At 38.0% G+C, this 27407-nt stretch overlaps 1 protein-coding gene across 2 annotated transcripts in view; it reads right to left on the bottom strand.

Annotated features, from left to right (window-relative positions):
• The window catches only part of GJD4 (gap junction protein delta 4), a 365179-nt gene that overhangs the window by 55943 nt on the left and 281829 nt on the right, over positions 1–27407 (bottom strand). For both annotated transcript variants that reach the window (XR_014580889.1, XR_014580890.1), the window contains one exon: positions 18417–18514. The gene's annotated coding sequence lies outside the window, so the exon portion shown is untranslated. The remainder of the gene's footprint in view (positions 1–18416; positions 18515–27407) is intronic.

Genomic DNA, 27407 nt, shown 5'->3' with positions numbered 1-27407 from the left:
AAGGGCGTTCCTCCAGCTGTTAGCAGCAATCTTGGTGCAGGAAGAGGCTCACATCCAACTGCTGCAGACTGGAGAAGTCGGACTGAGGGCAGTGAAGCAATCCCACAGCAGGTCTAGCTTCACAACTGTCCCTGATTTTTTCATCAACGATTTTCATTGTTTGTCCTCTGTCTGGGGGTTTCCCTTCAGTGAATATGTGGATTTGGAAAGACTGAAAAAATGCAATAGCTGAATACTTCTGCATATCTTACAACTCCTTCTTCCCTCATTCTCACTCATGGTGTATTGCTCATATTTTCCCTTTAAAGTTTTTACCTATATTGCTGCTTTTTGCCACTGTTTCATTTTATTTTTTTCCTGTCACTTTCACATATTTTAATTTCAAATCCTAATTTTCTGTTGTGGTATACATCTGTGAAGGTTTGGAGGTGATCGAGTCTTAAAAAAAAAGAAAGAAAAAAAAAGAGCAGTAAGTGTCAGAGTGTACTGACTTCTCTAGATTTACATTTCCGCCAGTATTTACAGGAGTCTAATTTGTAGACCTTGTGAACTTTCTCCCACAAAAACAAAATAATAATAATAATTGCATATGCAGTCCATTTATACCCAGGGTAGTTAAGAATCACAATTTGAGTTAGAAATAATAACAGAATTCAAGACAGAAAACAATCACCTTTTTTGGTCTGTTTCTTTTCTAAAAGAGGTCAGAGCCAACACTTCCACTGAGTTCAAGAGGGAAACTTCTCTGCCTTTATTGTCAAGTAAACACAGTTAAAATACATAAACCAGACATATACAGACAAAATACATGGCCTATTTCTACGGCCAAATTTGGTAACCAATCACAATGAATTCACTGTTTCTAAATGAGGGCAGAAGTTGTCCCTACAAGACATTTTCCTTTATTTAGGATTTCAGTAAGCTCTGCTGAGTTTATCAAGACCTGCTTTTTTGTTTTGCATACACAGAGTACCTCATACAGTGGATTATTGTTCCATGTCTGAGAGTATGCAACAGTTTTGCAGTGCATAAACAAAATAAAAAAACTGTAAGTTATAAAAGCCTTACATCTGGTGCCTTTCTCCAGAATACTGCTACTGTTTATGCAAAGATTGCCATTTTGAAACAAAAGCAAGATCATCTTCCTAATAGGTGGCACTGTCCTGAAATTTAGACTATCTTCATTTAAAAAAAAAAAAATAGATTTGAATTTATTTAGGAAAATCTTCACGCTTTCAAACTATCCTCTGCAAAGATCCAGAGAGTACCTAAAACCTGCACATTTTTCCAAGCAAAAAGAAAGAACCCACTGTTACTAATACACCATTAGCTGAAGGTTGCCTAGGGATAGGAATGAAGTTCAGCTCCTTGGAAGAGACAGCCCGAAAGCAGCCACACCAGAGCCAACTGTACAGTCACTCTCCAGTGCAGCCAACAAACAAGCTGGGGAAAGACAGCTAAGGGAACAGACCCAGGTCTAGCTGTAGCCGTAGCCATTGGAAACATTATATTCCAAAACAAAACTGAAGTAAATTTTCAGCTGGAGCCGGGGACTGACTACACCCAGAATGATTAATATTTTCATGTGTAAGGAGCTGAAGGAAAGTTCCCAGACTCCACTATGACAAACAGCTTCTTATGATTGATAATATCAGGGCCAGAAAATGCAGGAAAGTAGTCAAGAAATTGCTCCCAAAGGGCTAAATCTACACACCTGTGCCCTCCTCATTTATGTGATACTTGCTAAGGAGATGCTGTTGCTTTCAAGGTCAAAGATCTCTGAAGAAGGCTCTTCCATTTTCTTGGTGGACCCTACATAACCACAGGCTCTCGGTTCTGCTTAGAGGAGATTTTTTGAAGTACATATGGGAGTTACATGCCCAATTCCCATTATTTCCTAAAGACAATTACATGCTTAACTGCCCTCTGTGCCTTTTATAACCTTCCTTTTTGGAGTCAGATGTTCATGATTACATAGATTATCTACAATAGGTTTCACAACAGCAGTACTTTGAGGTACTTCTTTAAAATTCTATTGGAAGTTTTGACAACATACACAAAATGTAGAGTAATGATCATGTAGTCTATGGATTGTTTGTTTTAAGAAACTGAGATTTTGCATGCTAAAATAGGATACATTTTTAAGGAAACATACCCTCAGTCTAAAATATATATAATTATGGTTTATTCTGTTGCTCCAGTGGATTAAAACATTCATTATACAAGCCACAGATAAGATATAATCTGGGAGGCTGATGACTTTTGCAACATCAGAGAAGATTAAAGGGGAGATTTTGTTGTAAACTGAGTTTGCAGTAGAAAATTACGTCCACTGTGTGGTAAAAAGTTTGCTGTCACTTTCAGCTCTGGCTTTGCTTTATTTTATTTTTCCTAGTCTAGCTGGCTGTAAATCTTCAAAATTGCATAATGCCAATTAAGAAAAATAAAGAGAAAATTGAGATACCAGTACTCATAGAGGAATGCTGTTGGCTGAGGCCCCAGATATTTTTTGTGTCTCCAGTGATTTGCCTGTAACTGTTCCAGGAAGTTTGGGAAAAGCTTTGCATTGACATCATGCTGCAAATGCTGGAAAAGCGTTACCCTGGGAAAGATTTGAGGCCTAGTTCAACGTCCTGCATAACCTATCCTAAGACTTCTATGGACATTCTCAAGGTTAATGAATTCAGCAGAAATCTAACCCATCTCTCCTACCAAAAGCAGCTTTACTGAAGAGAAAGTTAACAAATTGTTTTTTTTTTAATGTAGCTGTTCTATTAACCACTTAATGGGAAAGTACATTATACTATTATACTTGATTTAAAAATATATATATATTTTAACAGTAATTTATTCTCACTAGCAAAATAAGAAGATTATGGATGATTTCCCTTTTCTTACATCAGGGTTGTTTTCTTCTTTTTATAAATTAAAAACAATAGATATAAATAAAAACTAATTCCTGGGGAAAAAAAAATCAGAGAGGACATTTAGATTCAGTTCTGGAAGATGGCCACTGTAGAAGGTTAAGTCACATAAGACTTAGCTTCTGAGAAGGAGAAAAAGCATCCAATGACTGTTAGAATCAGACCTTAATACTTCAGTAGGTAATTCTGTAGAATTACGGGTTTCAGTGGGCTTTTGTTTTCCAGGAACTATTGTTGTTACCTAAACTACTTGTCAGTGAACAGTTGGGCTCTTCTGACTTAAACTGAGTGACTCAAAAGCTGTGTTATCCCATGTCTACAGAATTATCAGGGACCAAGAAACTGTGCTGTTCTCAAGGTACCTGTCTCCCATACCTATTATGAGAAAAGCTAGCTGACTGGTTTGAAATAGAAGCCTTATTTTTAGATGAGAAAACTAAGGCAAGAAAAAGGCTAACTAAATAAATTTCAGTGACTGTATTGCTCTTCATTTCCAAGTTAATTCATAGAAGCAATATAAAAGATGTGTAAAAACTGTAAAATAATTTTGTGAGCGGCAGCAATAATTTTTTTTTTTTTGATAATTGTTGAGAAAAAACAGGAAATAGAATGACCTTAAAAGTTCATAAGAAATGAACTTCTACTGCAGTGGATGCTAAATGTGCCAGTATTTTCTGACTTCTTATTCCTGAAGTACATTTTTTCATAAATATGTTGTACAGGAAAAATTTGTTTTTATAACCTCTCACATTTGGCAAATTGAAACCCCAATGTCTCATTTCACTTTGCTGATATTTCACAGTCAAGGGGTAGTAACATCTCAGAAACAATGCTAAGACTGTGTGTACTTGTTGTTTTTAATAAAACTGTCAAGTGCTAAAACCTTGTGAGTGTATGGGTGTATTTATAGATTATTTCTCTCCAAATGTATAGAATAATTTTTAAAACCACATTCCCAAATGTAAAGCTAGTGAAACAGAAAATAATTCATTACAAAAAGCATAAAGAAATGAATACAGGTCTTGGACAAAGATAGAAAAACATAAACTATTGTGTAGAATTGATAAATATTATTCATTCAAACTTTTATTTACAGAAAACCTTTAAAGTGAATTCCAAAAACAATCTTATTCGAAGCGAGAAACACACATAAAAAATAAAGTATTAGAAACGATTTTGTTTCCTTTTGTTTTTAGTGTTTTTTTTTTACCTTCTTCAAGAGAGATAACTCATAATCTAGTACTAACAATTCAGAGAGTATAATAACCATTACTGGATTGCAAAAATACAAATAAACATTTATTTCCTTATGTATTAAGGAAACTCAGATATAGACAGATTATGTCCAATATTTTAAGTTCAAGTACTCACATTTAGTCACATTACTTTGTACCTAGCACACAAGCAGGTAAAATCACTTTCAGAGGTACAAACTACAAAAATTGCAGTGAATTTAGGCAGGAGAACAGTCCAGGGATCAGAGCTGTGGAAGTATTTAGGCCATTAAATCACAACTACTATTTTAGTTGAAGTTGGATGCTTAAATACAATTATGGATATGGCTATAAAACTGTAAAAGCATGGTAAGTGTTGCATTTCATAAATGTCAAGATAAGTTATAAAAAGTTGGTCCTAATTAGTTATTCAGACTTACTCAGTAATTCTCCAGTTATATCAGTACATATGGGCACTTTTAAACAGGTGTGCAGAAACCATCAAGTTAATCAAACGTTACCTGAATTTGAAGTGTCAAAAAAAACAGTATCTCAGTCTCAGCCTTGAAACATAATTTGGCTCATATCCTCAGGCACGATTTTTAGCTTTGGGTAATTTCTTGGAATTCAAGTCAACCCAAACTCCCTGCCTTCACTAGTTACCTTCCACATTTACCAAATCTGAAAGCCACATCTATACCGCTGTCCTTTGTAGACAGCCAACAGACCCATCTATTTTATATGTAGGCTTCAGAACCTGGAGTCATATTTTCCTGCCTGATAGCACCTCCAGAAATGTTAGGAATAGGGTCTAAATGTTATACCTCACTGTGGTTCTTCTGAAAGCATCAACTAATACCTCTAGACACCCTTCATTTACACTTTGGTGGCAATGAGAAACTGAAATGCTTAGCTCAAGGCTGTTGATTCTCCTAGACTTCAAGGGTACTTTAGCCTTAAGAATAGAAATAATCTGGTTCAGTGTAGATGTCAACACAATTAATCATCCTGGATTCCCTTGACAGTCAATGAAGATCTATTCAGAGTAGACAATGGAGTACAGGTTGTGATTCATATCATCCTAAAGTATACACTTAAAATAGGTCAGAGAAACTGTACCATAATAAGGCCTCTTTCTATTCATAGACTACAGATGGAGCCTAAGATGATGAACTCAACTAAAGATAGGTAAAGTTAAAATGAATCCATGCCTGTGTTATGCAATACAACTTCCATAGACATAATCTGTTGTATCTAGTGTCCTGTTTTCCAGGGAAGAGAATGGAAAAAAAGGAAGTTCAAGTATAAAGATTTTTAAGCCTAGCCTCCTGCAGACTTACCTGTAAAATATATCCCAAGAGTTTAATATACTTATTTTAAGGTTACAGTAAAAATTAGTGTAAAGAGACTCTGAAGAATCAGGTTTTTAAAGAAAAAAATTAAGTAGATATTAGACATGGGTTTGCAAAATAAAAAGATTTGAATGTCTAATGAAAACTGAGCAAGCATATCCCTTGGGCTTCTTTGAAAGCCTAAATATTAGTAAGGGGAAAATTAGATCAAGAAAATGTTGGCACTTCTTACTATTTTGTTATTGGAAAGGGAATGTGGCAAAAATAGCTAGTTCTCTTATAGCAAGTGTGTTAATGTAAAGTCGTTCTTTCATTCATTTCACCATATTTTGCGTTTGGAGAAAGATGAACATTCAAGTAGTCACATTTTGTTCACTTCAGGGTTTTTTTCAGTTCCCATGTTCATGGAACTTATGGAACTTCTGACTACTGGTTTTGAAAAATACAACTGACAGGAACTCTGTGAGCATAGCCTTTTTTCAAAAGCACCATTTAAAACCTTTAAAAAAATTGCTTGTGTTCCACTCCAAATACGCAACATTAAGCACTGTCCATTAAGAAGTTTCTAAAGAGATTTTGATAGTAAGACTTGTAATGAATACCTTGACTAACTAAAAGAAAAAGAAAAAAAAAGTACATATTTATCTTTATATTAGTCTGCTTCTTTCAACAGGAAATGTTATAGAACTGTGATTAACAGGCACTGAGTTTTTTTAACGTGTAAAATAGAGAAGAGAGGGGACAAGCTGTGGTGAGGAAAATGCAAGCATTGTACAAATCAACAGACCTCCTGTCCCAGAGAGATTTATTTATTGGAAATTATGGTGAGAGGAAAAAGACTAAATAACTTTAAGTCCCCAGTTATTATGTCATATGTAGCCCCATAGTACAATATCGCCACAATCTGCTGTTTTGTAAACCGAGCTGTCAAACACTTGTTATTTTAAAGCTGCAGCTTTTCAGGGTCCTCTGACAGCCAGTGGTCCCAGCTCTCAGCCTGATTCATGGCTGGCTCTGAGACAGAGGAAGTTCCCGTCTGCTATAATCTAAACACTTTGCAAATGGAGCATTGGAACAGTGGTGAAAGAAGAAAACAGCCTAAACCCTATAACCCAGACAAGAATCCTACAAAGCTTCTGGGGAGAAGAGAAAGGAAATAAGTACAACAGCACAGACTGCAAGATCAGCAAATGTATTCATGTGATTTTATTTCAAACTCTCAGAGTTTCAGGCAGGGGAAAAAAGTTGATTTTAAGCCACTTAGCTGAAAAGCAGTGAAAATTAGTCTCTGTCAAAAATATGGAAACAATGTCCCAGATGTGTACTTCTGCAACATCTGTATTTTCCATTTCAAGTGTAAATATAAAAAGGTGGGTTGTAGGAGGATTTCTCCTTCTCCTACCCTCTCTCCCACCCCTGAGAGTTGTATTTAGTCCTTAAATTCAGATCAGTTGATAATTATAAAGCATAAATTGATGCAGATAATTTCCATTGCATTGAACTCTAGATCTGCTGTTTCAGAGCCATCATGCAGATGGTAAACGGAAGACATATTCCTGGGATGTGATAATGTGCACCTATATTACCGAGGGGATGAAATCAGATACGTCTGCTGCTTATTCTTTCTTAAAGAAAACAAATGTCTAAATCCAGGGAGAAACATTAAAAAAAAAAATATAAAATCATTACCAATTTTGACCAAATTTCAGTTCTTCCACAGTAGCAGTCCTGTCTCCCCCTCCTACCAACCTGCATGGAGCAACACTCGTCAAAACACTCTGCCAGGGAATAAGAACACCCAGCCATCCTTCCCTTCACATCCTGATCTGAACAAGTATAGAAAATGCTTACTTTAATTACTTATAAGTGCCTTGACTTAGACTTATATGTAGCCTCAGGATAGCATTCTAGCTACAAGTTTCTCTCAACTGTCAGGAAAATATACGTTTCTGCATAAAAACTTGGTAATTCTGTCCTACCAGACCTCATGGCAATAAAATGTGTTTTTGTAGTTTTTGTCTGGTGAGTTACAGCTCACTTCTTTAGCATTTGTTATATAGGTAGTAACACAATACAGCAGGAATTGTTGCAAAAGGGAAGAATCTGTGAGAAGAAATTGTATAATTTGTACACATTCTGTGTAGAAAGACGCAATGCTGAAGATTTTGGCAACTTACTTCAAATGCTTATAGAAGCCATAATACTTGCCTTTCAAAAAATGATTTATGGGCAGCTGGAATTTACACGCATTGCTTGGAATCTGTGGAATAATCTATATGGTCGTTCATGGCCTTCACAAAGCTGGATGCCTTAAAGCAGAGCTATGAAGAATATGGAAAGCAGACTTAAAAAACATCAGCAAACTTGTGCCAATATTTTTGCCTTTGTCATCAAGCAATGGAAAGACCTTTCTAGTTAAACTGAAGTAATTAAATCTCATTGCTCTCATTAAAAAAAAAAAGAAGGAAAAAAAGAAAAAAAAAAGAAAAAAAGAAAAAGAAAAAAAAGAAAAGGAATACAACTGTCTGCTGTTGGTCTAAGAATTGTACCAAGTGAATGTAAATTTTAATTTCATGGTGCAAGTGTTAAATTATTGCCATCTAAGCTGTCTGCAATGTTACATGAAATCCCACCACATTTTAATAATTCTCCTTTTGTTTTGGATAGAAATACCATATGTGTTATGATTTGGAAGTTTTTATGTGCAATTAGAGCCCTGAGAACCACAACAACGTAACCACATTCAATTCACTTAATTGACAGAGAGGAAACTATCATTCCTGGAATGGTTTCTGCCCTTTGGTGTGTCTGTGTCTGCATATGAGTATAAAATGAAACTTATTTTCTCCCACATCCTGCATTAAATGTAGTAGAAACCACTGCTAATTGTTGCAGTTGAAGATAGAGCTGGGTGTTCTGTATTAATCCCAAAACAACTGGTGGAATGTGTGTGTAAATAAAAATCTTCCCTTTTAAACCCCAGAATTTCTTCCATGCATTTTCTTTGTAATATCCTACTCTATTAGCATGGATTTGTTATCGATTCCTTGTTTTTATAGTGCAGTAGATGGCATTTTTTAGATCGCCAAACTACACAAATCTGAACCATCTTCTTTGATTTAGAAGAAAATATTGATTTTTTCTTTCGGGAGTGCAGAACTAATGATAAACTTCTCAACAATCATTGCTGTAAGTTGCATTAACAAAGAAACAGACAATATATTCACAGAAACAGATTTAACATATTTCATTCCAAAATTACCCTTATGATCAACCTTTCTGAGTTCTTTAGATACTTCCTATCATTTCAACTAATGCAGAAGACGTGGAGCATTGTAAAGAGTGAGATGAAAACAGTGATCATTTTAGGTGGCTTACGTCAGTATATTTAGGATCATTACAATGAATATTGTACAGATCAATTTTTCTTCCTGGTCTGGATGAGCCAGTTCTTGCAGCAAAGACTTAATAAGCTCCCTCAGCCTGATGCTAACAGTGCAAATTCTGACAATAGTTAATGCTATTAATTGGTATGGTCATGTATCAGTATGGAAAATACCCTTTCAGAATGAACAGGGTAAGTCCTTCTACCTGAATTCAGGAAGAACTTTCAGCTGGTAGTATTCTTACTGCTTTACCAGAAATTCTGTCCTTTGAGCTTTGACTAGAAATTGCTAGCAGTTTCCAAAAGAGGAATTTTTACTCAACAAAGTTGCCTTTCTTACTGAAGTAGCATCATTCTTAACACAAAATGCCAACTTTTTAAAATCAGACCTCAGCATTTTGGACTTATTTGTAAATCTAGTAAAATCTATTAAGACATGATATGATAATGATATTGAGATGTTTTCAGCACTTTGTTTGTTTGTTTTGTTTGAGATATTTATAAACTAATAAAGAGAAACAGAAAAGGATGGGAAAAGTAATTAGGTGAGTCTGAAATACTTATGAATCCATCTATTTCTATTTAGGTGTTTTCTGCTAAAAGAGATTTTCATTTCTCTTATTTATGGTAGTCTAGAGTAAGCCTTCTAAGGTCCAGTAGATAATACAACACTGAGGTTTCTACATGGCCAGTGGCTCAATACCTCAGCACAGTCTCTAGTCAAGTTACTTGGTGTATTTGTACCCTTTGTGCCTGAACAAGCACACCCATTCTCTCTGGCCCCAAAAGAGCCAATGAGGTGAAATCTAGAAGAGGCCATTAATTCTGCTCTTCTCTCTTTAGGATTTGTGTCCAGAAAGCAAGCTAAGAATTGCAAATCTAATCAAACTTGTATATGCAAGACCTTTTTCCACCTGAACTTCCATCAGAACCCACCAGTTAGGCACACTGGGGAGATTTAGGAGTTCATCTATCCTTGGGAAGCTGGCCTATTGAATCCTATTCAATCTGTGGCAATGAATCCTCTTCAAGAGTCACGGACTCTGAAAATGGGACATAAGCCAGAGTCGCTTCAGATCTGCCAATCGTCCTTCTTTCCCTTAAAGGTAATACTGATGTCACAAAAGGAAGGAGGGAATAAAATCTCAAGAAAAGATAATCAGAAGCTTATTCTGAACTGAAAATACAAGAGCAAATAGAGCCATAGCTTCACATTACTGTTTTCTGGACAGCATAAAATGGCAGTAATTCTAAATAATTCAAATAATGGTTGTTTTTAGTAATAAATCAAATACAACTTAATTCAAAGAGCAGCTTAGTATTTTGCCATAGCATCTTTAAATTACTGAAGTACGTTCAAAAATTAGCATGTAGAAAGATGTGATTTTGATACTAATCAGCAGGGTCTTAATGATCCTGCAATGAGGTAAAATCAAGCTCAAGCATTTACCCATTGAATTCAATAAAAAATAATGCAAATAAATATTAATATATACTTAATTCTTTTCTTTCAGTACTTCCCATGTATAGGCAAACATATTCTACCAGTATTATTTACTGTCTTTCATCTTTATTTGCAGTAATTTCTGGCAGATTTATGAATCTTTTGTCAACATTATGATATTAATATACATTGCAATGCCAACACACACTAACCAGAACATTTTCTTTTTCTTTGTCAAAGAGTCTGAGGGTTTTTCAAGGATAATTTAATTATGCACTTTGTATTAATGAAAGGAATATGGAATTTGCTCACCTCCTCCCCCCAGTTTGTTACAAGATATTACCTGTATTTGTTAAATACAGTGTATCAACTAGAATCTGCAAAGGGAAGATATCAACCTTAGGAATTCATTCTCCATTTCTCGTATATATTTAAAAATACAAAGTCTTAAGCTTTTGATCAAATAGACTGTCTTGCTAAGCTGAAATGGTATGGAACCTGCACTGACTGTGAATTCACATGTAGAGCCTGAAAACCTGTATATTCATAATGTATATTACAAACAAGCTTTAATGGTGAAGGCCCAACCGTGTAAACAAGCCTTGTTTACACTAGAAGACAATAGGACCCTTCTTTTGTTTCAGAGTTTACATGGTCAGAGGCTGAGACTATTTTTGAAATGTGATGATGTGAATAGACACTAATTACCCTTGTGAAGTTTTTACAATGAATCCTGTAAATAAAGCCCATGACAGAAATGCATAGTGTCTCCAAAGAAACAATTGTGATGTATTGTGGTTGAATAATAACTCAGAATGTTTTATCATCATCTGTTTACATAATAAGTCACAATAACATTTCAAAATACGGTGCATGCATTTTTATGATTGTCTTAAGTGCACATAAGGGAATTGCCACAGCCCAGCATCATAAACTTTGTAAAACTGTCTTGAAGACCGCTTTTTTATCCCCATCCTCTTCTGCTCAAACAAAAATGTGAAGGAAACAGAATACACAAATAAAAGTGCATTAAAATAGTCCCATGTGACTGGCTAAAACAAAAGACAGGAAATTCTTAATAGTGTGGTTATAAACTGAAAAATGCCCATAAATATGGCTTCCTAGTGTCCCAGGTTTATGTATTGATAATTATTTCACTATCAACGTTTTCTTTGTTTATATATATACAAATTACATTGCTCAGCATGCCAAGACCACATTCGCAATCTGAGATCTGGCATACAGACTCTGCTGTCACCGGCTTCTACTTCAGCATTAAAGATGGAACTGAGTGAATTTTCTAGATTTCAGCTCCTGGAAACTTTATGATTTAAGCTTATTTCTAATCTTTAGCAAAATTCCATTGTGGAGACTGAGGTCCAGATACAACTTTCAGGAATTACAAGGGAAATCTCAATGAACTCCACAGATTCCAGGAGGAAAAAAAACGTCATTGCAGTACCAGTAGAAGTGCTGATTACTTTCCAAGTGCTCCAACAAGAGACCCTGTTACCCACAGGAAGCTCCAGAAAGACAACAAAGTGCTCACAGGCCCACACCGTGCAACATCTGCCAAGATTTCAGGCATCTAGCCCACAGCATACAGTTCAAACACAAGATTTTTTATGGGGCATCCCTGAGCAAGTGGGGCAAGGGTGTTCTGGGCAGCAAGTTGGATGGGCTTATTAGCAGAGCTTTAAACTAGATTTGGGGGGAACGGATGTACCTCTGATGAATGGAAGAGAACATGGGAACATTGTCACTCTAGGAAACAACAGGTAAATACTTTTGAATTGCCCCAAAGGAATTAGGAAGGGTTCCTCTAAAAAGGTGATGTGACCAATAGCCCAGCTGAAGTGCCTCTACACCCACACACACAGCACGGGAAACTAGCAGGAGGAGTCGGGAACCATGGTGCAATTAGAAAGCAGTTATGACCTAATTGCTAACACAGAAATGTGGCAGATGAATCACATGAATGGAACACTGGAACAGAGGGCTACAAGCTCTTCAGAAGAGACAGGCAGGGAAGGAGAGGCAGGGGTGTTGCCTTCTATGTTAAGACATGGATAGATTAAGAAGAGCTGCCTCTGAGAAGCCACCACAAACAGCTGTTTGAAAGCTAGTGGGTAAAAGTTAAGGACTGGACCAATAAAGGACACCTTGTGATTGGGGTCCAATACAAGCCATCTGATCAAGGGGAGCCTGTTGATAAGGCCTTCTTGCTTCAACTACAAGACGCATCAAGCTCGCACACTCTCATCCTGATGGGGGACTTCAACCACACAGATGTCTGCTGGAAAAGCTACATACACAACAGGCTGTAAGCAATCCAGGAGACTCCTGGAGGGCATTGAGGATAACTTCCTGGTACAGGTGTTAGACAAACCAACCAGAGGGGAAGTATTACTGGACCTGGTGCTCACCAGTGCAGATGAACTCATTAAAGCCATTAAGATCAGAGGCAGTCTGGGCTGCAGTGACCACAGCCTGTTTGAGTTTGTGATCTCAAGGAATATGGGTCTGGCAAAGAGCAAAGTCAGGACCCTGAAATTCCAAAGAGCGCACTTCCAGCTGTTTAAAGAATTAGTGGATGAGATCTCCTGGAACACTGTCCTTAGGGACAAAGAAGCTGAACAGAGCTGGCAACTCTTTAAGGGTGCTTTTCTTAGAACGCAACTCTCCATCCCCATGTGTAAGAAAGCAAGCAGGGAAGGCAGGAAACCAACATGGCTGAGCAAGAACCTGCTGGTCAAATTCAGGCACAAGAAGGAAAAGCACAGGCAGTGGAATCAGGGACATGTGGCCTGGGAAGAGTACAGGGAAGCCATCTGGATGTGCAGGAATGGGATCAGGAAAGCCAAGGCACAGATGGAACTGAGCTTGGCTAGGGATGCAAAGAATAACAAGAAGGGCATTGGCCAGAAAAGAAAGGACAAGGAGAGTGCATCCCCTCTGATAAATGAGAAGGGAGAACTCGTAACAACAGACATGGAGAAGGCTGAGGTACTCAACAACTTCTCAGTCTTCATTGCCAGTCAGGCTTCCCACATCTCTTCAGCCCCTGAACCTCTAGGCAGGGGCTGGAGGACCAAAGTCCTTTCCACTGTAAGCAAAGAGCAGGTTCAAGACCACCTAATGAAACTAAACAAGTGCAAGTCTATGAAGCCCAATGACATGCATCCCAGGGACCTGCGAGAACTGGCTGAGGTAGTTGCCAAGCCTCTCCGCATCATGACAGTCAGGCAAAGCCACCGGTGACTAGAAAAAGGGAAACATCAGTCCCATTTTTAAAAGGGGTAGAAAGTAGGATGCAGTGAGCCTTACCTCTGTGCCTGGGAAGATCATGGAACAGATCCTCTTGGAAGCAATGTCAAGGCACATACATGACAAGGAGGTGATCCAAGACAGCCACCATGGCTTCAGCAAGTGCAAATCATGCCTTGTGGCCTTCTATGATGGAATGACTGCATCAGCTGACAAGGGAAGACCTACTGATGTCATCTACCTAAACTTCTACAAGACCTTTGACATGGTCCCACATAACATCCTGCTCTCCAGACTGGAGAGAGAGAGATTTGAAGGGCAGACCATTCAGTGGATAAGGAATTGGCTGATGGCTCTACCCAGGGAGTTGTGGTCAACATCTCTATGTCCAGGTGGAGGCCAATGACGAGTGGTGTCCCTCAGGGGTCTGCCTTGAGACCGGTCCTGTTTATTGTGTTTTATCAATGGCATAGACAATGGGATCGAGTGTACCCTCTGCAAGTTTGCAGACAATAGCAGGCTGAGTGTTGCAGTTGATACAGCAGAAGGAAGGGACGCCATCCAAAGGGACCTGCACAAACTAGATGTTCAACATGTCCAAGTGCATGGTGCTGCATCCAGGTCAGGGCAGTCCCAGACAGGAGTACAGACTGGGAGAAGAACTCATTGAGAACAGTCCTGCAGAGAAGGACTCGGGGGTTCTGGTGTACAAAAAGCTTGACATGAGCCAGCAGTGCGCGCTTGAAGCCCAGAAGGCCAACTGCATCCTGGGCTGCATCAACAGAAGAGTGGCCAGGAGGGAAGGGAGGAGATTGTCCCCTTCTGCTCTGCCCTTGTGAGGCCCCAACTGGAGTACTGCATCCAGGTATGAGGCCCCCAGCATAAGAAGGATGTGGATCTGTTAGAGCAGGTCCAGAGAAGGGCCACAAAGATGATCAGAGGGCTGGAGCACTTCTACGAAGAAAGGCTGAGAGAGCTGGAGCTGTTCAGCCTGAAGAAGAGAAGGCTTCCCAGGAGACCTCACTGCAGCTTTTCGATACTTAGAGGGGGCTTACAAAAAAAGATGGAGAGCAACTTTTTTTACGTGTGCAGATAATGATAGGACAAGGGTAAATAAACTAAAAGAAGGGGGATTTACATTAGATGTTAGGAGGAAATTCTTTACTCAGAGTGTGGTGAGGCACTGGAAAATGTTGCCCAAAGAGGATGTGGATGCCCCATCCCTGGAGGCGTTCAAGACCAGGTTGCAAGAGGCCTTTAGCAACCTTATCTAGTGGGTGGCATCCCTTCCCAAGGCAGGGAGGTTAGAACGAGATGATCCCTTCCAACCCAAGCCATTCTATGATTTTATGATTGTATAGCTGTTACCTACACAGAAGATATGATAGGTCAATTATGTGAGAAGACTAACAAAGAAAATACAAACATTGCAGAGGATTTTAAAATCTAACTCATAATACTGAAATTCAAACAATGCTGGCCTATGGAGTTTAGGCACTCTGTCCCAGAAAAAGACTGGATATTTCATTCCATTTAACCTCCACAGGTCACTACGGGAATTCAGCTGTTCATTCAAAGGCTCTTTTTTTTTTCAAACATGACCACTGACAAAGATGAGATGGTAATGTTGCTGCATAGCATCATAGTTCTACTGTGTAATGAAAAATAGGCAAACAAGTTGTGTGGGGCAAAGATAAAGACTTCCTCCATACACATTCCTCTTTTCTTACCTATCTCCATGAATCTCGGTCACTTTTGCAGTTGTAGTGCACAACACCTGCACAGCTATGTAGACCAGCATGGGACCCACCTGGGTAAGGTGTGTCTTCTCAGAAATTAGTTTTAGATGCGTAAGATCAAAAGAGAAGTAAAAAGTCTTCTACTTCTGAAAGGTTCCCAGTTTTATTGGCACATGCTATGTGTGTCTGAGTGCTCTTTTAAGGTCTCAGGTATGAGCTAACACTCCCACTTATCTTCTTGATCCCCAGAGTACTTAAGTCAGATGGAGGTACATGCCTGCTTAGCCCTGGACCTTTCTGAGAATGGCCAGAACAGAGTACCACGTGCCCTGGAAAAGCTTCAGAGCAAACATGGAAGTCAATTATGTTTAAAGGACACCAAGGTCAGGCAGCCACTGAATACAAGGTTTTCAAGTCACAATTTCAACATAGGCATTTTAAACCTCCCTGTGTTCTGTTTTAGGTGTGTTGGTTTTTTTTGACCCTGACCTGTTGCTGATTTGGGAGATGTAAAAGTATGAAGATATTTCATGTAAAAGATATTTCATGTAAAAGTATGAAGATACTCCCACATCTAATGTTGCTTCTTCGCTGCTAATGAAGAAGTAAGCAATGACACTTAAATTCTACACCAAATGAACACAGCTAGAGCATGAAGTCTGTTCCAGTTCTAAAAAGGTGCAATTTTTTACAAGGAATGCTTCTGAATCCTTTTTTTTTTTTTTTTTACCAGAAAGACTTTCTGACAGGTATCCTCCACTTTAAAGTTATTTCTCATACAGTTGCATTCTTAAGGCAAAAAGATCAAAAGGATAGATAGGTTCAGAGCACAAGCTGCAAACTAGCTAGATTTCAAGGTGATTGACAATATTTGAATCTTGTTCTGACAAACTATACAAATGACTAAAGAAGATGGATTCTTCAGTCGACTCTTTTTAAACAAATTTCTACCACAGAACTAGACATATCTTATGGCAAAGGAGAGGGTTTGGGCTCTGAACAGTTATGCAGCCACCACTGTGTCTCACAAACAGAAGCACATACAAATAGAAGCCTTCTATTTATTTTCTTTGGTAAATCCAGACTTGTGCCTACAACTACTCTTTTTATCCCAGTGCAGTTTCTATCCACTTGGCCTCTGTGTTAATCATTTTCCCCAGCCATATAATTTCCTGATAGTTCACCAGCAGGGTTATTGGACAACAAAAATACTACTCATGGCCATATGAATGGAGCCTACGTACAGTGTTGTAACATACACATTTCCTATATGATTGCAGCATTCTTGATACAGAACTTCCTTTTGCTTATTTATGAAAAGCTGCATAATCTGTCAAGGCATGTAGCAGTCTGCATAAACTGTTTTTTCTCGGGCCAGCATTTAATAGGATGTTTGCAGAGCATCCAATTTATACATGAAAAGGAACCAGTTTGTCCTCTTAGGTCAACCAGTTGATCACTCCATCTGCCAGAATTTTTCATAATGCTTTATTTTATTTTATTGTGGGAAAATAAAATCTTTAATGAAAACTTGAATTCCTTATCAATTTAATGCCAAGTGCATCATATTGTTCTGCTGAGTTCTATAGGATGGTTCAAAAGATTACACAACACTGAAGTGAAACAATATCAGACTTTAATGACAGAATATTTCCTCATTTAAATTTACCCAGATATTCATTTCCTCTCTGTTCTAGGTGTTTACATGCATCAAATATTTGAAAACAGTTATGCTCCTTATGAGTCACTTAATTAACCTACAATGTACATATTTTACTCCTTTAATCTTTCTTCATAAATCAATTTCTCTATCCCCCATAATCATGCATGTTAGTCCTCTCTGAACTCCCTCCAATACCAAAACCTTTCATTTCTGCTTTCATTTTGGCTGTTGGATCCTTTGCTTTAAAAGTTGATCATTTTAAATTTAGTTAAGTTCACAACGCCAATGCTAAAAATAATACAATGAAATTTTATAGAAATAAAAAACTCATAATAGTAAAAATATTTCCCACTTTTCCATAAGTTTCAGCATATAGCAAACATAACCCACTAAAACTGAAGTATATTATGAGCTCTGCCTCCTTTTCTTTTGCAATTTATGTTGGGTTTTCATAGTGCAACACAGTATCCTTACTACATTAAAATTCAGGATGAGATTTATTTCAACTGTCATTCAGATTCTACTGATCATTCAGTGCATCTCTCAATGCTTAAAGCCCAATTGGTTTATTTTAGATTGCTAACTCAGAACAGAATGAATCACAGCATTGCTTTTGCCGGGTGTGAAGAGAGTCTAAGACATTCAGAACCTGAGCTCACATGAACCTGTGTTATCAGAGGTTTGCACACCCAGACTTTTGTGTCTAGTCAGATGAATCTCAGTCTCATGTCCTCTTTCACATCATATGACTTGAAACATGGGAGGACCAAAGAAGGCCCACTACTCTGTAGTAAAATATAATTCTTCCTCCAAACTAGGTTAGTTAAAGTAGTGTATTTATCTAGAGACCTCCAGGGTTTTCAGTGTCAGTGCAGCTTTGTGTCTAACTGCAGTCTAGACAATGCATAGATGGGAAAGTTCTCAGTAATTAGATATCAAGACCCCCAAGGCATTACATCATTCTCTCAAGGAACAGAGTACTCAAGAAGTTAGCTTGAGAGTAAAAATTTACACAGAGACGCATACACACTATATAATTAGAAGATTAAGGTAAAATTAAGACACTGCCTTTGGGAAAGTCTGTCTCTTAATTGGCAGAAAGATGATTAAACCTGCCACGTCAGATACTTTAGCAAAATTGCAGATCTTAAGAAAACAAACTCCTATTTATAATTCTCATCCTCTTAACTCCTAAAGAAGAGCTGATAAACTAGCGCAATTCTTGTCAAAAGCATCATGATAAAAAAAAAAAAAAAAAAGAAGCTGCTTTTAATCAGCCCCTCCAATAATCTTAAGGTAGGTTTTCCTTCTTGTGATAAAATATTGTTCCTCAGGGAAATATTTACTTCCTAGGAGCTTCTGTCAAATATTTTTTCCTAACCAACAAGCATAAGAATTTTAACTGGAAGTAATCTACAAACCACTTACAGCATTCATGAGTTAATGTCCATTAACTCCAGTTAGCAGAGTCACTTCATTCCAACCTCAGTGGTTCAGAAGATCTGCTTCTCTGCAGGGCTGTGCTCCTGGAAGCATGGGGAGACAAAAGAAGTTGCTGAATGACTACAGGACTCAAGAAGTAATTCTGTCATTTCTGCGGAGCTCAGAGTCAATACAATGCTTTCTCAGAAGAGGTTTTGAAATAACACTGTGAGCTTCTGAGGAAACTGCAGCAATGTGATGGGAGATGTGTGAACCTTTTCTGTAAACAGCAGGGAGCCAACCTAGCAAAGGGTGGTGGGACTTATTTTGCTGGTAAAATATTTTCCTACATGAAAGATATTTTTTTCTTCCTTAACAGTTTTATCACTTCTGGAAGTGATAAAACAAATGGTAGTGCAACATTTTTCAGGGTTTGTTCAGACTTTTGGGCACCTGGCAATATGTTTTCTGTATTATTATTTCTATATTATTTCAGTGGACTGAAAAAATAATCCACTATTCTAACAGTAGTAACAATCAACTTTCTTCTTGCATAAGATGCTGCCTTTTTCTGCTTTCTTTTCCTATTTAATCTATGAAGCTGTTTATGTGATAAATGACAAGTCAGACCATTCAATTAAAATAAAATACCAGTAATGGAATATATTTTTTTCACTGTTTTAAAGTCTTTCATAGATAGAAATGGTTGAAAATAAACATATTTTGAAATATTGGCTTGTGCTTATTTTCCACTTCTATTTTAAGAATATATACCAAGAAAAAAAAGGTTGGAGAGACGAAACAGTAAAAATAATAACCCTCAAATACTCGTAAGACCCTGAAAGATTTGAAGTTTGACAAAAACATTGCAGTTTCTTTAAAAAAAAAAAAAGCTTAGTAGATTTTTTAAAAAATAATAATTATGAACCTACTATAGAAATTCCTCTCATTTATCGTATTCCATCATAAAATCAAGATCTACTTTAACAATATTTATTTTCTCTAATCTGTCTGTGTAAGTTAGATTTGCAGTATTTTTGTCTCCCACATTTTCAGAACTGAACAATTTTTTATCATATCAGCTGTTTCCATGGAAGTCCCCAGTTTCAAATGTTTTAAGGACACTTGATTTCCCTTCTGCATTCTTTCATTCATTCCTCATTGTTATGTCACAGCTAGAATCATTCTCTTTGCCGGTGTTGATTCCATCTTAAAGGATGGGTGTGTGTCCAAATTTGAAGTGTCCCTACTGACAGCTGTGGTGGTTTCACACTGATGGGCAGCTGAACTCCACCACACTGCTCTCTCACTCCCGCTTCTCAAAGGAACAGGGGGAGAAAATATGATGAAAAAGGGCTCAAGATTTGAGATGAGGACTGGGAGATTGCTCACCAGTGATCATCATAGGCCAAACAGACTCAGTGAAGGGAGATTCGTGTAATTTGTTGCCTATGACTAACAGACTAGAGCAGTGAGAAACAAAAAGCAAACTAAAAATACTTCTTCCCCTCCTTCCACCCACCCACCCTCTTCTACTACTCCCCCCCAGGCGGCGCAGGGGAACAGGGAATGGGGACTGTGGTCAGTCTGTGAGGCTTCGTCCCTGCTGTTCCTTCACGGTCCCTCTCTGCCCCTGCTCCACGCGGGGTCCCTCCCACGGGATGCCGTCCTTCCCGAACTGAGCCTGCGGGGGCTGCCCACAGGCAGCAGCTCTTCAAGAACTGCTCCCACACGGCTCCGTACCACGGGGTCCATCCCCCAGGAGCAAACTGCTCCAGCACGGGTCCCCCACGGGCGGCAGCTCCCCCCAGACCCCCTGCTCCTGCGGGGGCTCCTCTCCACGGGCTGCAGCTCCGGCCCAGGGCCTGCTCCTGCGGGGGCTCTCCATGGGCCGCAGCCTCCTCCAGGCCACATCCACCTGCTCCACCGGGGGCTCCTCCACGGGCTGCAGCGTGGAGATCTGCTCCGTGTGGGACCCATGGGCTGCAGGGGGACAGCCTGCTCCACCAGGGGCCTCTTCACAGGCCGCAGGGGAACTTCTGCTCCATGCCTGGAGCACCTCCTGCCCACCTGCACTGACCTTGGGGGCTGCAGGGCTGGTTCTGCACAGCAGTTTTTTTCCCTTCCTTCAACCTGCTTTCGCAGAGGCCCAAACAGCGGTGCACATAGTTCAGCAATGGCCAGTGGCAGGTCCCTTTTGGAGCCATCTGGTGCAGACTGATCTGACATGGGGCAGCTGCTGGGCTTTGCTCATAGAAGCCACCCCTGCATACCCCCCCCCCCTCCCCCCACACTAAACCCTTGCCACGTAAACCCAGAACACCAGCATACAAAATACATTGGAAGCGTTGCATGCACCGTGCATGGAATCTGGATATGTATAAAGGACAAGGAGCCCACAATCCTTTTCAATGAACTTTATGAACTACTTGATTTTGTCTGCACTAGGAAGATGTCTACAACTGTTTGAATCAAAGACAATTTCAGATTCTAGGTGTGGTTGGGAAAAGCCAAAGAATAGCATCAGATATAGTCACTGATTTTTAGAATAAATAAACACAATGTGTAAAACTTCTTTGCACAGGAATTGAAAAATACAAATATGGTGTTCAAGTAGAGAATTAAGAGAATAAACTGACCCTCAGACTCGTGAATTTGTTTTTTGTTGTTGTTGTTGTTGTGTGTTTGTTTTTGCTTTTCTACAAGGACATAGATATATAAAACAAAGCATTTAACAAGTTTTTATTTATCATCATACAATCTATACTTAGGATTGAAAAGATAGCAAAAATAAAAGCAGAGTTTGGTTTTGATCTGGGTACAGCTAAGAGTTTGCAACTGGAGCTAAGCTGTAGCATAGCAATATGTACTATAGTAAAGAGACAAAATAAAGTGATGTAAAAATACATGTTGAGCATGTGTCAAGTACATTCAGGACTTCATCGCACCTAATTTTAAGTGTTCAAGAATAGTAAATGGTTAACAGTGATGCAAAAGGAAATACAAGAAAATCAAAAAGGAATCCTAGAGGATTAAAGCAAACAAAAAACAGATAAAGTTAAAAAACAAGGAGAGCAAAATAGAGAAAGGTTTTACAAAAGAGTATGAAATTAGAGCAAAACCTTTCAAGCAGGCATAAAAACAAAAGGTCACTGAAGAACAGAGTAAGGACTAAAGAGGATCGTTTTTAAGATATGAGGCAAAAATGTTGGAAAATTTAAACAAATTCGTCACATAGCTGCTCAGAAAGAAAAAATATAGTCTGTTGGCAGAGCTGTACACATAGATGTATACCTTTCCTGAGGCAGTAGAAGGAAAAAATACCAAAGTAAACAAATACTGTTTCTGAAATATTACAGATGACAATCTTAGCATGTATCAGATGAAATAGTTCCTCAGTGTTAAAGCATATGCACTTCAGAATTCACAGAAAGGGACAAAAACAGCATCACTCTTCACAAGAGTAAGTTACATCACTTCACCATTCAAATAACTTTTGCAGAATGTGCTTTGAAGTCAGCTGGGCTGCCCACATGAGTGACAACACTGGGACTACAGAGAAAAAGAAGTTTTAGTGAATTTAAAGAAAAACTAATAGAACGTTTGCAGGAGGGAGCTGTGTAAGGAAGGGCCCCATGAAACCATGCCTCTGAATGCGTGCCTCTGAAGAATGAAGGACTGGGTTCAACTCAGAGAAATACCGTGTGTTTCTGGCATGCTTTAGTGAAACCTTCTACTCAGGAAAATAATTTTATTCAAGACCAAACATAGAAATTCATAGTCGTAAGAGTGATATATTACTAAAACAAAAGAACGGAGTTAAATTCAGCAAATTATGGTGCAATAGCTATTGCAGTGAGAGTGAGAAATTCATCTAATGAAAACCAGAAGTTTCAGCTCTGAACAAAAAGTGATGAACTCTTGTAGCTTGGGTTCAAGTTTAAATTCTTACAAGTAACCACCATTGTATGCTAAAGGTAACCCTCTGACATATTTTTAACTACATATACAGTTCAGTAACTTCAGTCTAAAAATTTCAAAACACAGATGTATTTTCAGCCAAAACAAAGCCAGAGCCAGCATCAATTTTAATTCTTTTCACTAAGTATTGTTTTGGCCATGAGAGTATGTGTAAAATGGATGTGGTTGAAGCCACAATGGCCTATAGGGTTTATAGGATGAATATATTGCTGAAGAAGAATTTGCATGGCTAAACCTTTTTTTTTTCTTTTTTTTTTTCTAGCTGTAGACCTTCCTGTGGCAAAGCTATTTCTCTCTCTCTCCATATATTCCCTAAAAGGTTTTGCCCTCTGGCTGAAGACATTCCAGGAGAGTCATGTTTGCTTTCCACTTGTTGCCTGAATATCCTAGTCTTCTCTGGGGAGAGGACAGTCATGTTGGCTGGATGCTTCTCTCTGCATCTATGGAGAGACAGTAAAGGTGCCGTCTGGAAAGTACCTGTGTTCTAGGAGGTGAGAAACTGGCTCGGGCTGCTTGCTTTCACCTCTGTTCAGAGAAACAGATCTTTGAACTTTCTTATAAATACTTTCGCTTCAGTGAGGCAGATTGACTCCACCATTAATCTTTCCACCAGAGAAATAACCCAAATTTCCAAACCTTTAACCAGACAATTGCATCAAGAGCAGTCAGAAAACAAAGGATAAAGCAGTGACTAAAAACAACCACTAACACATTAAGTATACATAGGGTCTACTAGCCTATGGATCAGTTTTAACCTGACAGTTATTAAATCCTTGGTGCTGAGCAAAATAACTTACCAATACAATGCATGCAAAGCAAATAAATCCCTTAACATTACTCTGTGTCCTCTGTCTACTGAGATACCAAAAATATGTGTTTCTAGTCTATGAAATACAACAGTGATAAGTACAATGTACATCTACCTACAAACAATGTGTATCTACAAACAAACAAGCAATATTCAGAGGAAGAATTATTAAGCAGCTTTTATGATTATTAAAAGCATTTCCCAATTAAAAAAAAAAAAAACCGCTTCCTGCAGACTCATCTGAAGAGAAGGAAACAAAATATTAAAAGGGCAAACAAAATTGGCATTCCACTTTTCAACTGGTTAGCAAGTCAGTTATCTGTAAAGGGTGATTGCATGTTCAAAACCTACAGCAACAGCTTGTGCACATATAAAGCTGGTCAAAAAAATCATGTAAAGCATTTCTCACTAAGAAGTGCCTGAAGTAAAACAAAATTTAAAAACTGAAGCTATCAAGTGACACATTTTGGTGTTTTTAACATACTTTTTCAGGACATAAAAGGTGGTTGCCTCTTTTCATTTGGTATATCTCCAGAGCCACACACTCAGCAGTCCAAATCCCAATGTATTTCACTAAGATGAACATTGAAGCTACCCCCACTTCTTTCATCCTCATACTATGCTGTTTTCAAGAGTAAATTTTCTGTATCTCATCCACTGAAGCTGATCCTTCTCATACAAATAATGAAGAAAAAGGATAGTGTATGTACAGTAGCTCAAAAAATCAGCTGTCCAAGAGGTTACTCGGTTTTATTCTATGGTATTTTCATTTCTAAAGAGTGTTACAACTTACACAGATATTGAAAGAAACCTGAGAATAAAAGATATTTTGGGTTAGCGTGTAAATACTTTATACAATTGTCAATGAATTGAAAAAAAAACAACAGATATTTATAGAGATCTGACGTCTCGTGTATCATGCTGCTTTCTTTATTATAATTATTTTTCCTATTCTATTCTAAAATTTTATTCCAGAATATTGCACAAAGAGCAGAGGTGAAGATTTGTTCCATTAGAAAGCTGCTTCTTAACTCACATGTTAACTGAGGTTACCAAGTGCCTCTTTATGAACTCTTCATCTCTTGCTGAAAGGTAAAGTTGACATGCCCAAGAGTTAGTGGGCATTTTGGAGTTTTCCATTATTTCTAAGGCTTTATATCTGCCTAATTATAGCTAATTAGTACCATTTAGGGGACATAGGAGAGAAGCAATGATTTCCTTCCTCACCACATGGTCACAGAGTGCATATGGGAGACCAAAGTCTAGAAGGACTGTGATTATGACCCATTCTCATTATATGTTTCCATTCAAAGATTTTTATATTATGTGAATGAATATTTAAAGTGAAATTATGGTATTCAATGGCAAATTACAACAAGATATGACCAAGAGAGGATTAAGCCCATCATTTTGCTTAAGAGCTCAGATGGCTGGAGTAATTGGATGATAGCTGTAGGGCATCCTTTTGGTCTATAATTAGGTCATTTCTTTCTCATCCCCTCACGGTGTGTATAATTACAAATTAATTTGAAATCCCACTGTGAGTAAAGAAAATCAGTTTAATATAATGGAAGTGCAAAAGCCACAGGATATTACTTTTTTAAAGATTTTTAGTGTTTATGCCAAAATACTCAGTCCTAGCCCAAAGTTGCATCCCTATGGACTGCAAGGCTTATATTTGGTTTCTTTGTTCATTTTTATACATACATGGATAAATATTCTGTCTTAAAATAAATTACATTTCATAGTACCATACTTTGCTCCAGTCTGTCAGTAAGCGTCAACAGCAGAATAGGTAGGGGAAAGAAATGAAAACCAGCCATGAGAGTTTTGGTAGGCAAAATTACCTTCAGCAAACTTGAAGACAGCTCCCAACATGGTCAGCCATTTTGTTCTTTAGTCCTGCCATTATTTCCTTGCCATTGAAAACATATCTTTCTGCTTCTACCCTGAAAGCGTTAAATGTTGCACAGCCCTAGCTAGCATACCTGCTCCTGTGTGCGGCTGTTCACTGTTTCATCTCCTGGCTGAGGTATGCTGCTGGCAAGTTCCGCTTTCCTTCCTTTATCACAACACTGTGGTTGGATGCATCAGACCTCCTGCCTGCCTTAATGTTGATACAGGTAAAAACATGCACTTCTGTCAAATGGATAACCCCAACCAGATCCGTAGAGGCAATGTTTTGACTTGCTGAACTTCCTGTTTCACTCAAGGGACAAATGTGTTTTCATCTCTCCCCAGAAATCTTGAAAGGGGTCGGTAAGAGCGTCCCAGGTGTGATCTGAGCACAGGTGACGTCAACAGCAAGCCGGGGGCTGTGCGGGGTGCTCAGTTGGGGGGAAGAGCAGAAGAAAAGACTGTCGGTGCAGAGAACAAGGGTATTGAGATCTGATCATATTTGTAGGTGTGTTGTAAAAAACTGTAGAACATCCCATGCCGTTAGCATGATAAGATTAGACTTCTGGCAGAAAAAAAAAAAAATGAAAGGAAAAGAACTGCTTAGATATAAGTTCCAAAGTTCATTAAGAGGGTTCTTCACTGCATAGCTCCAAAGCTAAGATGTGCTGGGGCATGTGAAAAAATAGGGAGGTGTTAAAAAGCTACACAGCTTATTAGTTTTCAAAAACAGTTCAAAGTCCTAGTCTTGGATTATTCAGACTGTGACCTCCAGGCCTATTTTTGATACCATAAAAACTGTATTCAGGAAGGAAGGAAGAGATTATCAAAAAGGAAATAACTTCTGTTTAATCTAGTAACGTCTTGGTAACAATATTTTTTTTCTTTTACATAAAAACATTCATTTGCGGATCTCAATATATTTTTTACATTTGAAAAAAAAAAAATCACAGAAAAAAAGAAAAACCTGGAGCAATCAGCTAGAAATAAGAGGCAAAGAAAGAGATTTGGATGCATGTCTTGCTTGCAGAAGCGCTATAATGCAATAAAATAATCTAGTCTTCTCATCCTGGAAAAAAAAAAAAAAAAAAAAAGGTATGCCAATAGGATATATCCATCAAGATGTTTTTGGAGAGGTAATGTCACTCTGTAACTTTTGAAACCAGAAGTACTTTAAAATTTCCACGTGAAACTGAGTAGGTTAAACATTTCATTTCAAAATTTTAATTTGAGCATATTTTTTAAAATCAAATTCTAAACCATATTTTTCCAACTAAATCTCATTTTCTACTTGGAAATTTTGCTTTAGAAAATTTTCAACCTCTTCTGTGTAGCTCCTAGGTACATATGAAGGTAATATAGAAAACAAATAAATATCTAGATAACAGAATTATCTGCTCTAAATATATTTTTTCTTGCTGCTGTTATTAAAACACTATATGAATCATAAAACAAAGTTGTGACAGCCATACAAATAATGCACTTCAATGATAAGTCTTCTATAGGGAAAATCTATTAGTGTCATACCAATCTACTACTTACAGGTATTCACTCACCCAGCCATGACTTGACTTTTAAAACTAAATTATTCTGATTAGCAGAGACTGGAGGCTATCAGTGAGAGTTCTTATACAAAAATAAATACAAGGGCCAAAACCGAATAATTATTGGGTTGTTTAAACTCAATTCCTTAAGATTTTTTAATCCCTCTAAAACACAATTAAAAAATGGGTGGTCACAAATTAGCTCTAGATAATACAGTTTAAATTATGTGAGTAGTGAATTAACTCATTTCTCTCTATGCCTTTACAAGTCTTTGTTTGCTATGCAAATAAATCATGACATTTTATTTATGCTAGGTCAGAGGAAAATAGAAACCAATAATATGATATTTTCCTTCTTTTCTTATTACTTTCTATGCCTCAATGCTAACAACAACAAATATTCCATTGACATATGCATTTATAAGATAGCAAAACATTTATTCCTACTGTAAAGTTGCCCTATAATCATTTCCCTGTTCAGGAACAGACTAGTGCACTTAGAGCAAATAAATCCTACTCAGTTTACCCACACTGCACCCCTCAGGATGCTACCAGAGGAGTGCAACATTCACCTCAAACCTCAAAACCACTTGAATAAACCCTTGATTTGATATGTTCCTGACCCTCAGGCCATGCTTACAACAGTTCATGGATACAACTTGAGGTTTTGTATGCATCTGGGAAATCTGTGGTCTCTAAACCCTAAGTTTCCCAGGTGGTATTCTTTCCACTTCCTTCCACCTTTGTTTGGTTCAGATGCCTGGGGAA

Source organism: Anser anser (genome assembly GCF_964211835.1).
Source record: "Anser anser genome assembly, chromosome: 2".
In the NCBI taxonomy this organism is placed as follows: domain Eukaryota; kingdom Metazoa; phylum Chordata; class Aves; order Anseriformes; family Anatidae; genus Anser; species Anser anser.
This window is presented reverse-complemented; position numbering and strand designations above follow the sequence as displayed.